Source organism: Tachysurus vachellii, chromosome 3 (genome assembly GCF_030014155.1).
Source record: "Tachysurus vachellii isolate PV-2020 chromosome 3, HZAU_Pvac_v1, whole genome shotgun sequence".
NCBI classification, from domain to species: Eukaryota; Metazoa; Chordata; class Actinopteri; order Siluriformes; family Bagridae; genus Tachysurus; species Tachysurus vachellii.
In genome coordinates, this window is record NC_083462.1 from 26464146 (window position 1) to 26477579 (window position 13434).

The 13434-nt window shown below is 38.9% G+C and overlaps 1 protein-coding gene across 1 annotated transcript in view; it reads left to right on the forward strand.

Annotated features, from left to right (window-relative positions):
• Positions 1-13434, forward strand: part of LOC132843294 (kelch-like protein 29) — a 181555-nt gene that overhangs the window by 96237 nt on the left and 71884 nt on the right. The gene's annotated exons all lie outside the window — the stretch shown is intronic.

A 13434-nucleotide genomic window follows, 5' to 3' on the forward strand; every position in this document is an offset into this window, starting at 1 on the left:
GCAAGTGCCAAGAACGACACATTACTATTAGAAATCTCTCTGCTACATCTGAAATTCAGCTTGGATAACATGCCATCACTGACAAGTTGAATACACAGACCTTTAATTTGTAGAATTATTGAGCGATCTGGGCGTCTTTGATGTAAAACTGTTCTCAAGAACTGTTATCTTACTATTGACCTCATTATGAGTGAGTTATTTGTTGTCTGTCTGTCTGTCTGTCTGTTTGTCTGACTGTCTGTCTGACTGACTGCCTGACTGATTGTGTTTGTCTGTCTGCAGTTCATCTACAGTGAGGTTAAATAAGTGTGCAAACAGTTTTGTTATGTAATATATCTCCAGTGTGTATATCCTGTTTAAATTTACACACATGATGTTTTTAGATGCTCATAAACTGAAAATGTACATATTCATTAGCATAAGCAAAGCAAAGTATTCAGCCACCACAAATGAATAACGTTAGTTCTTTATTACAAAGCTGTTGCTGGCTAAAGCAACACATAAAATGTGTTTTTTATAGCATTAAGCTTCAGTTTTGACCCATTGACAGTTGACAGTTTATTTTCAATTCCCCTTGTTTGCCAAATCCAGCTTAAATAAACTCCGGAGATTGGCTCTGCCATGCAAGTTCTTCTTGAGCTATTTTGGCTGTTCGTTTGGGGTTGCTGTCTTATAAAAACTTGTATCTTCAAATTCTCTTAAATGGATGAAATGAATTATTGCCAAAAGTTCCATTTTTGTTTCATCTTTTGTTCCAGAAGAGTTGTTAATATACTAATGTTAGATACACATCGCTTCTTTTGTCAGCAGAGGAGCTTTGTGTGAGGTGTGAGAGTGGAATGTATTGCGGTACATTTCATTGCTTATTATAGAATAGAAACGTTTATTTTGTCATATGTATATATACATTACAGCACAGTGAAATTCTTTCTTCGCATATCCCAACTTTGGAGGTTGGGGTCTGAGCACAGGGTCAGACATGATACAGCACCCTGGAGCAGGGAGGGTTAAGGGCCTTGCTCAAGGGCCCAAAAGTGGCAGCTTGGCAGTGCTGGGGCTTGAACCCAGATCCTCCAATCAACGACTCAGAACCTTAACCGAACCTTAATCAATGACTCAGAACCTGAACCTTGAGCCACAACTGCCCCATTTATTAGAAATACATTTATTTTTATGTAAAATCGAATTATCTGCCCATTCATCTAAATCATTTAAGAAAATGAACTGATCACAATGACTTAGAGCTCAGAGGAGGAATAAGCTAAACATGATGTGAGAAAAATCCAGCTCATTATCTTACTCTAATGGGAGCCTTCTTCACACAGGATTAAAACTTTTACTCCACTACCATACGCTGCACCTCCACAGTGTGATTGTTCGGGTAATGAAGGTGACTTTTCTGTTATTGTCCTTGCACAGAGCTCTCTGCCATACTAATTCACTCTTTACTGGGATGAGGGAGGAGAATCACAGTGACAGGATAGCAGGAGCAATAATATATCAGTGGAGTTGATTCAGAGTGCTGCTGACTGACATTAGTCTCCTGTTTCTATTCAAAAATCTATTGTAAAAATTAAAAACAGAGCCTGATTGTGATGAGAAGCACTGTGTTCAGTTTGGAGCTCGCATATGATATAAACCTGTGGAAAAGGAGACAAAATGAATAGTGGGAATTCGAGAAAAGAGCATGATTAAGTGACAAGAAAGACTGAAGGGGTAGGAAGCTTTATCTCGTCTGTTTCTGTCTTCTCACTCACACACACGGACACTGGGAACACTACCGGAAATGTAAATTGCATCAATATAAGAAGTTTTCATCTGATACTTTTTTATGGATGATGTTTCACTGAGAATGAATGATGTGAATGTGTCTATTGAGCCTTTAGGAAACAGGCTCAGGCTCATATGAGACATTTGACTGTGCACTGTGTCTCATTTTAATGACCTGTTTTTTACTGATGTGCATCTATTGACAAACCTAGGACAGGAACAGAATGAGGCTATTTCTGCCTGCTGGTAATTGGACATAAAAAAACAAGCCTTTTCGGAGTGAATTTTCTTGGGGAAATGACATCATCATTCTGAAACGTCAGATTATTCTGTTATTCCAGGTCTTTGTTTCTGATACACTAGTCACACAATCGATCAGATGGACACTTTTTTCTACCCTTAGCTTTCTGTTTGTTGGTAGATGGTATGTGCTGCTTTTAGAATTCACCCAAAGCAAAGCCTGTGAAATGCAGAAAGCAGAATAAATGAAACTGGGTGTTTTTTTGTTTTTTTTTGTTTTTTTTTAAAAAGCTGCTTGTAAAATTATTTAAGACGGTGCTGTAGGGCAACATGTAGACATGCCGCTTAAGACTCACCTGCATATACTGTATGTCATTCTCTTTAGCCTTTTGTTTGGCTTTTGGCAGACAGTTTGCCTGAGTTTGGTTAGCACTCAGCAGTGTGGTGTTGTCTCTGTGCTGGAAGGCACTTTTTCCCACTTCCCACTAAGGTTCATGCATCTTTTTATGGAGGAATTCCCACCCAGATACACAGTAGGAGTAGAAGAGTATCTTACATAACCTGAATAAGAGCTTGGTGACTATGTTTAGTGTTAGATTCTCTACATAAGATCATATGATTTTTTTCCCTTTTTTACGCTTCAAGTGCTTTAAGATTCAGGATATTTTTTATGCAGTAAATGGACTCAGACCTGTTTAAAGTGACCCACAAGTGACCCGTCCTCAGTCCACCTTCAGGAGTGTTTTGATTATCGTATGTTCAAGGTTTATTTTGTGGTCGGTTTAATTTGTGCATTGTGAAAACAAAGTGGTCTCAGGCCGCTTCGCGTTTTGCACGCCGTACAGACTTCACTTTACTTCACCTAACAGAAAAACAACTCAATTTCCACTGGATCATGTGGCCCCACAAAAAGGTCAGCAGTGTTAGGGAGCAACAAATACAGATAAGCTAATAGAGCCTCTATGGCACTAGCAATTATGCTATTGAGCTTAATTTGTAAGCTGGCAACAATAATAGTATTGTTTCAGTGACAGGAATAATAGTTACTATATAATACTGCTAGTATAACGCACATGTGGAATATACACCGATAAGCCATACCATTAAAACCACTTACAGGTGAAGTGAATAACATTCATTATCTTGTAACAATGGCACCTGTCAAGAGAGGATATATTAAGAAGCAGGTAAACAGTTAGTTCTCGAAGCAGGAGAAATGGGCAAGTGTAAGGATCTGAGCAACTTTGACAAGGGCCAAGTTGTGATGGCTTCACGACTGAGTTAGAGCATCTCCAAAATGTCAGGTCTTGTGGGGTGTTTCTGGTACGCAGCGATTAGTACCTACCAAACATGGTCACAGTGACAGGGTCGTGGACAGCCAAGGCTCATTGATGGGTGTGAGGAGTGAAGGCTAACCCGTCTGACCCGATCCCTCAAAAGAACTACTGTAGCACAAATTGCTATAAAGGCTGAAAAATCCAAACACACAAATCAGCACAGAGAACTCTATCTGAACATTTACTGTATCACTTAATTTAAGCTGCTAAATGAACAAACCTCTCAAATACTGCTAAACGTCAAGTAATCCTTTTCAGTCTCCATACTTCATCATTTCCTTTTAAATGTGTTACACAGTGTTAAAAAAAAATCAGGGGAGGGGTGGTGGGGTCGGTGTTTAAATAATCACTCATGCAGCTAAAAGCTTGTTTAGCTTTGCTAGCACGTTTTCCCCACATAAATGTCATGATATCACACAGTTTAAAATTTCTCATTAATAGCTCATTTCATAAGCTATTTATTAGCACACTCTTAACCCGAATTAGTTGACTTTACTAAACACATAATCAAGTTTAGTTTTTAGATGGTGTGAAACTAAACATGTTAAGTTGTATTAACATAGAACCTTTACTGAGTGCAGTAGATAAAGCTAGTTTGCATTAGTAGTTTTAACTAGAAATCATTAAAAAATATTACCAATATTAACAAATAATTAAAAAAAAATGTAGTGATATTTTATATTTAAGCATGCCGTATAATTTAAAAATTATACTATTTAAATCATACAAAAATTTTGATTTTTTAAACGAAATAAACAATAAAAACAAACTTTAACAAAAAACAGGTACCACTTCAGTGTACTTAACCTGTCAACCAAAAGACTAGTAAAAGTTTTTTGCATGTGCAAACTATGCTTGGAGTTGCCCACTGTTAACTTGTATTAACAGAGCAACAATATTTTTAGCACAACAATACTTAATACTTAACATAATAAAACCATACAATAGTACTGTAACAATACTTTTAACACAGAACAATGCTAAAATTTGGAGCATTTTAAACCACAGGACATTCTTGGCAAAAGAATCAGTTCAAAGATTCAATGTGCACCTTGAGAATACCAAACAGCCATGGCTTCTGATTTTATTATTTTGTCCAAATTAAATTACAAATTGTTTTTTTTATGTTTCTAGCCTGGGTTTTAGGTCACAACATAAGGAAAACTTGTTGGATGAATTGGAAAGTGTTCTTCATCGATTTGGTTTAGCTGAGATGCAGTGCATGTGAAAGTCCAAAAGAAATACACAAGGCTTTTTGGCAGGTCTTTAATACCTTCAATCACCAACTTCACCCTCAATGATGATCTTAACTGAGGTTGGACTCAGATGAAGAGAAGATGGGAACACAACACCTTCCTGCTCAACAAGGAGGATTCTGAAGTCAAGGTGGTGACATAAGTGATCCTCGTCATCAGACTCCTATCAATGTTAAACTAGACTTGTAATGACAAAAATACATGCTTTAATAGGTAACCATGTTTGTCACATACAGTATAAATTTATAAAACTTACATTTCCACTGCATCTTCACAAGAACCTGTGAAAACATAGCATAAGAAAATCAGTTGCAGATACTGTCATCCACAGTAAAAGATAATAAACGTATGCCAATGTCCTCGTCTTTCAAACAGATGGTTAATATTATAAATAAAGACCAAATGTGACAAAAGTGAAAAGTATTTTTATTAGAGATATACGCTAGCATCAGCTACAAGCATGTGTACATGTGCGTGCTTATATGAACCGACAAAAAACGTATGGCAACGAAATACACACGTTGTAGCTAAACCGTGAAAATAACGAAACACACTGGATTATATAATGTGACTTGGAAAATAAAATAGCTCATTTAATCGTTAGCATTACAGCTAAACTGTGAACAAACAGACGCTCCAGCTCCGCTCACCGTCAACACCTGTTGCAATAGGCTCCGTCCCCTCCGTTACAAAAACTTGACATACTGAGTTGTCTCCTCTTAACATAATCATTACACTCAATTTTTCTCACGAATCTTGCAAGCAATTAATTTGATTTAGTAATTAATTTGACACAAAATCCGGGTTTTGATAGCAGGTGTCAAAAATCTCACTACACAGGAAAGAAACACACATACAAATGGTTAGCTTGCTTACTGTCCAACCTACATGTCCTTTAAAGCTTGCTTTGCCATTTCTGAAGGTTACAGTACACATCTAAGTGCATTGTTTCCTAATAACGTAAATGAACAGAAGATGGAAAATAGAGGTGGCTGTTTTCCAAGACAGATGATTTTTGAATCATTTTTTTTCTAATCTTTTTGGAATGCCTTTGTGCAAATGTTTCAATTGAAGCCCCGTGTTATCTGGACACGTTGCAGCATTAAAGTAGAATGAGCTCCTCTCGCTATGTTACATTGGATAGTAAGTCTCAAATTAAAATCAGTTATAGTTTTATAGCAAATAAAATAAACACAGAGGCTTTGCAAGGTAGCGTTTCTGTCTTGGCTAGTCAAACATATTTCTGGCATTTATAGGCAGTGCCACAAAATAGATTTACTACACATAGTTCTCAATGTGAAATTGCATGTATTATGAATAAATTCAATAAGCCTTTGTAAATAAGAAATAAGTAGCCTGTGGAAATGTTAGAATGCATGGATTTAATGAGTTTTTATGACCTGTTGTGTAAACCTGCCAGTATTAATATGGGTACAGTGTTGTCCCGGAGTTCTGCTGCTGTGTGTTGCTAAGCTAAGAAAGAAAATAATTATATTTCCATGTACAGTATAAAATATCAGAAATCTATGTCTCTTCCTCTTATGTTTCATCCATGCTTGTACTTTTTTTTTTTTTTTTTTTAAATGTGCCATTATCTTTTTAAGGCTGCTGTTTGCTTGCATTTTTTTTTGATGTGTAAGATTTGTCAGTTTCAGCTCAGGTTATAGCTTAGAAATTTATATTTAATTAGAAACATCTGTCTAGCGGATTTGAGATGTCCTTGAGTATTCTGCAAAACACACCGGTAATTTGCAGATGTATTTAAAAGTTTTGCATATTAAACATACTTTTCCGTGTTTTAAAAGTGGAAGAAGTGTAGCTCTGACAATTCCAAGTTTAAATGCCTGACATATTTTCTATTCTTTTGCTCCTCTCTTTATACTGAATGGATTTTCCACTACAATAGACAATGTTTCACGTCGCAATTCAAACATTCAAGTCAAGCACTCTGAATCCAGAACAAATTGCGAGCACATTTTGGCATCTCGTTGTTTACTTTGGTAGACAGCTGTATAGGTTAAGGACACAAAAGAGAAAGAAAGAAAAGAATTGCCTAAAGCGTTTTTTTTTTTTTTTTCCCTGGCTCTTTTGGGTCAAAGTGGTAGTTACAGTCGATGAATCAGAACAGCCTGTCTAGGGCCAAGTGAAAATGACATGTCAAAGGAAATGATGTGACATGTGATGATGGATGGATCTTTTTCTCTATGCTACTGCCACCGGCCTACTCCGTCTACCGTCCACACCTCCATATTACCCTCTGTGGACTTCCAATAGAGGAATGGAGGTGAGAGAGAAACTAATAAAAGAAGCCCATTTTAGCTTTGGATTTTTTTTTTTGCTCACCAGGTCCCATGGTTCCTGCTCCCATATGATTTGTTGAAGTCGCTGAATTAGTCTGGAATAGTGTCTGCGGCACACCACATCAGCAGCATTGTTAGTGAAATTTTGATTCGGATTCAATTTATACAAGCTGATGTCCCCAGAGATAGCTCTGATTGTGAGGCAGTCACACAGGACCTGGTCTTTTAGATGCATTCAAATTGGCCCATAATGGCCCGTGGCGAGCCATGCAACTAGAACAGGCCTTCCTTTTGGCTCTTAATATATATTTATCAGAATGAAATAGACTAGCCTGGGATGTTTGTGTTAAATAAATAAACTGGACTCTTCTTGGTTGATCCCCAACCTGGCTCTTCATGCTGTGTGATTTGCAGAGAGGTTTGTTCTGGTTGCATCAGTTTTCAGCGGCTCCCACTGTGTCCCTTAACAACGATGCTTTAAAAAAGCAAAACCAGGCAGAATTGATACTGACGTTTGTCAGATATAAATATAGAACATGTGTCTGTGTAGCCGATCACATTGTATTCGTTCACAGTATTAGATATGTGTATGCATATTTAGAGCCTGCTTTTGCACCCAGTAGGAAACCTTTCTTAAGACGTGTCACCAGCCTGCTCTAGAGAGCCCGCTGTTCTGTTCCTTTTTCTAAGGTGCTCTTAATGCAGCCCAGTGGCAGTGTGGCAGCGTTTATATGCAGTAAAGGACGACGGAGATTACCCTTTAATTACTGCACTGTTTCTGACCCTGGAAACCTCTTTTCGGAGGGTTTGTGAATCCTTCCCTTTCTCCCCCCCCCCCCCTTCTCCCACACTCAGAAACACACACTTACACATCCAGACACACTCTCCAATTCCTTCTTCCCAGCTCAAGCTCTCACATTCTTCCTTTGTCCCATAATTCTTAAGATTGTGCTTTGGAAGAGCGTAGGACTGCTAACAGAACGTGATGGTGTCTGGCATTCCCAGCCGTGTCTGGCCTGCTGTGCTAATGAAGCCTCTACACACATCTCAGGGGTTCTAGTCATCTGTTTCTTCTCCTTTCTCATCGAAAGTGCAGTCACGCTCCCAGGCATGGAGGAGTCAGATATGCTAGGATTGACTGAAAGATACAGACTGGGATATATATAGTGTGAGCGTGTGCGTGCCTCCAGTGTTACAGCAGTCTCGCTGTACATTTGTGTAATATCTGTCTGTCTGTCTGTCTGTCTGTCGGTTTGTCTCTGTCTGTTTGTTGGTTTGTCTATCTGTCTGTCTGTCTGTCTATCTGTCAGTTTGTCTCTGTCTATCTATCTGTCTGTATATCTGTCTGTCTCTCTCTTTCTCTCTCTCTCTCTCTCTATCTACAGTATCTGTCTGTCTATCGATCTGTCTGTCTGTCTGTCTCTCTCTCTGTCTATCTCTCTCTCTGTCTATCTGTCTCTCTATCTATCTATCTATCTATCTATCTATCTATCTATCTATCTATCTATCTGTCTATCTCTTTCTGTCTGCCTGTCTACAACAGATATATAGAGAGAATCTACAACACCACAGACCGCAGCATAATAAAACGCACATCTTTAAAAGGCCCAGCGTCTTTAAAATAGCCCCACAGCGCCTCAGCTAAAAACACACAGTCAAACAGCAGTCTACCCAAAATAGTCCTTCTCAGTGTCCCACTACCGTGGAGCCTTTGTTCACTGAGGCTCATGTGAAACAGAGGCCCAGTGTCTTGTGTCCCTCCCCTTGTCTGTTTGAGGTGCAGTCTGACAGCTAGTATGGTCTGTAAAGAAGAGGGTAGGACAGAGTTCTACCTCTGCTCTGTAGGATCATCTCCACAGTTTCACTGGACTCAACATGTCCACAGAGGTTTTGTACTAGACAGGCTACGTGTTCAGTACTTTTCTTGATCTTATCCTCTGTATCACCTGGCATTGAACACAAGCATATTTAGTAACACCAGACCAGGAAACAGGAACTGGCTTCAATCAGATCCAAGAGAAAAGCTGCACTATTCACTGTATAAACATACAACTATATTGGCTTTCTCTTTTAGTTCAGATTACTGTTGTTTGTTAGTGTTTCCCAGCTAGAGATATTAACTGTATTGGTTAAGCTGCATCCTGTAATTGTTGTCTGTGAGTGTATGGAGGTCTGTCTGTGCAGCACAATTGCTCAGCACTTTACACAGTGAAAAGAACACACAGGGTCTGATGTGTTGTACACATTTTTTAGTCACAATTATACTGCGTTTGGACAAAAACTCCAGCGTGTGAAGAGCTGTAAAAACCGAAATGCGCATTTCAGGCACTGTACATGTGGTAAACATACAAAGTGCACTTCCTGACCACATACTTATTCATATGAGAGGGAAACTGGCACATCAGTGTAAGTACAGGGTAAGGAAATGGAGTGTGGATGAATAGCTACTCCAGAAGAAGCACTGAAGTACAATTTCATATGCGCTGACGTGATTTTCGCCTCTTAAATGCAGGTTTAATTAACAACATGTACTGTATGTTCCCCTCACAGTCCCTCCAAGATTTTTGTGATTTTTACAATCACAGAAATTAAGACATAATCAAGCAAATGCTGCAATATTATGATTTTCTGCAGATTTGGGCCAAGATGTGTCATTGCAACGCACATTCAGCCGAAGCCCTCTTCCATTCACGTGTGGCAAACATTGAGTACAGCTATCAAAGAAAGTAATATATATGTATCTTCATATTGGTAAGAGTTTAAAAAAGAATCATGTGCTTGCAATTCACCCAGTTCAAGTAGTCACAAATAAAAAATAAAACAAAAAACAACCAAAACAAATGTGTATATATATTTTTACTTTTTATTTTTACTCAAATATTTGTAATAAAGTGAAATCATTTTAAGTGATCTTTGGGAAAATGTATTTTTGGTCATTTAATACTGCTGGGAAAATGGGTCTTTTTGTTACATAGATCTGGCAACCCTGGACAGAGCACATACTGTACATAAGAAATCATTCATCAACAACGGCATTAAACAGGCCTTTTGTAATGCTGCCAGTTTTCCGTAGTGTTGAACCACCATTTAATAGCACACTTTTAAACAAAGTAGCTTATTTTGTACACAGCAGCCTTTTCAATAAAAGCAATTAGTAATAAAATAGCATTTTATCTGTATTAATTCCCTTCACACTGTGTACAAACATCCTTATTTAATAAGAACTTTAATAAGGCACAGTGATGAGATACAGCATTACTAAGTTCATTGTTCATTTCAGACACACTGAGAGCACATTTTGCAAGCGCATCAGGTTGTGTATTGCGCCGCACCTCCTGACGTACACACATATGGCCCATAGAGACAAATAGCTCTTGACTCCTGCGCTCTCAACACGGCCTCTTTGATATGTTAAGATCATTGTGCAAACGTATTTCAGCACACACACGCATACACACAACTGCACAGCAGTCAGCTAATGTATTATGCAATTAATGGAATAAAATCATAGAGAACGCTGATGTCTTATGTTCCAAGTTGCAAGTCTATGCAAGCGTGCTAGACTCTCAGATAAGGCAATTTTTTTTCTAGCCTGGCTTCATGTGACAGATAAATGTATCTCACGCACACATGCATGAAAGGTTTAGAGAATATGACAAGAGTCAAATAGAGTCCAGAAATGTGTGAATTCTCATGCACTGGCGTTTAACAGCTCTAATAGAGACATCGTTTAGACCTCAAACCGAAATGTCAAAATCAGCAAAATCAGAATGACGTGACACAAAGGCCCACGGCTCCTTCCTCATCAAATCTATGACACATTTCTCAATCGAAATTTCTGCAAGTGTAGCTTTGTGTGCTTAAAGCTTGTTGTGTTTTTGTCTTTTTTTTTTTTCTCCGTCTCCCTCAACAAGTTTGTCTTCCTGTGAGACTGAAAAGACTATGCCTCCTGGAAAAAAGAGCGAGAGAGTTTTCACTGGGGGAATTCCAAACCAATGCCAGCTATAAACATCAAAATTCATTGTACTGAGAAGCTTAGGAAGATTATTTGTCTTGGTGCCTGTGTTACTCTTTCTGTGTCTCACTCATGCATATGCACACAATTCCAGCCTGTTTTCTGTTGAGTCAGAGGAAAGCCATCTGCCACACCGCGATAATGGGTCACAAGGGAAGCAGGGTAAGGGTAAGAGTAACGACGGATTAAAAAGTAAGAAAACGGGCAACGCTTGACTAGACGTAAGCCTTGCTATGTTCTTGTCAACTCCATCACTCATGTCAAGAGCCACATGTAAGCATCTAATATGCGTTTTTCTCCCAGCTGTAGAATATGTACACATCTGTGTTAAGAATGGTAAAAACGTGTTTATAATAAGCAAAGCTTCATTCCTGTAATGTCAGCTGCACATGAAGAAGACAGAAGATTATTGTCGCTGGAGATTTAAAATGTTGCATTATCATGAGGATTAGAGAAAATAAGATGCCAGGGATAAGCAGCAAGGGAAGAGAGAAAGCTATGAGACAGAGCTCAGAGCAGAGAATTATTGGGCCATGCATGTCTAGAAGAGCATGCTGTTCCATGAATAAGGCTATAGTCTTTCAATATTTAACACAGATCGATGCGGCCCCACGTGGAAATGCAGGAAAACAATTCTACCGAGTCTCTGATCATTCATTCTGTTTGTCAAATGTGTCAGGGGCTGTAAAGTAGGACAAAATTTAGGACTCTGACCCATTAAATTCTAAGACGAATGTAGAAGTAACAGGTTCATGGATGCGTCTCTAGGCTGATTCGATTTTAGCAGCTTTTTGAACAAACTACGGTATTAAATACAGACGAGATTTAATGCCCCGAAGCCAGGTTTTGCTGGATAACATCATCATTTTATGACGTTGTTTTTGTCCGTTTCTAAAAATTGCTCATAATTATCTCTTTTCAACTAAACAATTACATCACATTTTTTTCCTTTGCAAAGCTTGGCATAACAGAACTAATTTTTGCTTTTTAAAAGCAGTTGGGATGAATTGATGAAGTGATCTCCGGGTCAGCCGGGATAATGGAACGGAGGGAAGGTTCCAGACGAGAGCAAAGGGTTGATTACTGAGTCTTTTCCATTAACTCTGGGTGCAGTGCAGGGCTAGTGTGGGACTCGAGGTTAACGCTCGTTCTTAATCTTGCCTGTGTAACATAGGTCCAGAAATCCTTCTGTTTCACTGCTGGCTTAGCATAAAGTCTCAGTTTAAGAAAGCAAACTTCCCAAACTGTCATAGCGCTCATTTTTCACGTTTGACATTTTAAGCTATTCTATCTTCCTTGTCATTGTTTCGTCGTCTTAAGTAGTTGGGGAGCTGGATGAATTTAAGGAGGTGTCTTTATTACGGAATAAAGTCAGCTATACTACGTGCCTCGTTTCAGCTCCGGTGTGAGAGAGTGAATGAACTGGAACAAATGAGGCTCTTAGATAGTTAAATGTGGCCCATAAAAAGAGTTTAACAGCTGAGAAAGAGCACAATGTTTGATGATCATCTTAGGTATTTAATCCTAGTTGCAGGGTTTTAACAGTACTCTAAATTCAGAGCATAACCTATTATGAAAGCGCCTGAACTAAATCTTACTTTCTTATTTATACTGGCTTTCTGTCAAATCACTGTCCATGCATAATTTATTGGTGATCTCGCATAACTCCTATGAAGTCCCACTGATTGAATGCTGCAGCACAGTTGTATTGATCAGTGTTACTGTTGCCTCCTGAGTGCGCAGGTACAATATACACACAGGATTTGAGACTTAGATGAGACGTAGTCAATTAAGGTTTAACACAGTCCTGCACAGAAGACAGGACAGATAAATAGTGAACACGGTAAAGCTCGGAAAATTGGAAGAAGTCCAGGCTGTGTTGTGTTTTTTCACTCTTCAGCTGTTGTGTTGTTTAGAGTCTGTGTGGTCCATGTGGTCGTCTTCTTTCTCCTGTTGAAGCCCATCCACCTCAAGGTTCAGTATGTTGTGTGCTCTGAGATGCTTTTCTGCTCACAACACTTGAAAGCATGGTTACACAACTGCCTGCAGTTCTGCAGCTCACTGGAGTTGTCTTATTTTTCACTTCATTCTGTGTACACACTAGAGACTGCTGTGCGTGAACACACCAGGAGACTTTCTGATTTACTCAAACACTACATTTGGCCATGAGATCATATTTTCCCCATTTCTTCATGTTTGATGTGAATGTTATGTGACCTGAAGCTCTTGACCCAAATCTGTATGATTTAATGATTTAATGCATTATGTTCTGCTGGCCCATGATTGCCTGATAATTGGTGGGTAATTATTGATTGATTAAAGCAGCCTGTGTGTGTATCCGTCTAAGTGTGTGTGTGCCTGTGTGCGTCACTGTGTGTGTGTGTCCTTGTGTGTGTATCCGTCTCAGTGTGTGTGTGCCTGTGTGTGTCCTTGTGTGTGTATCCGTCTCAGTGTGTGTGTGCCTGTGTGCGTGTGTCCTTGTGTGTATATCCGTCTCGGTGTGTGTGTCTCCGTGT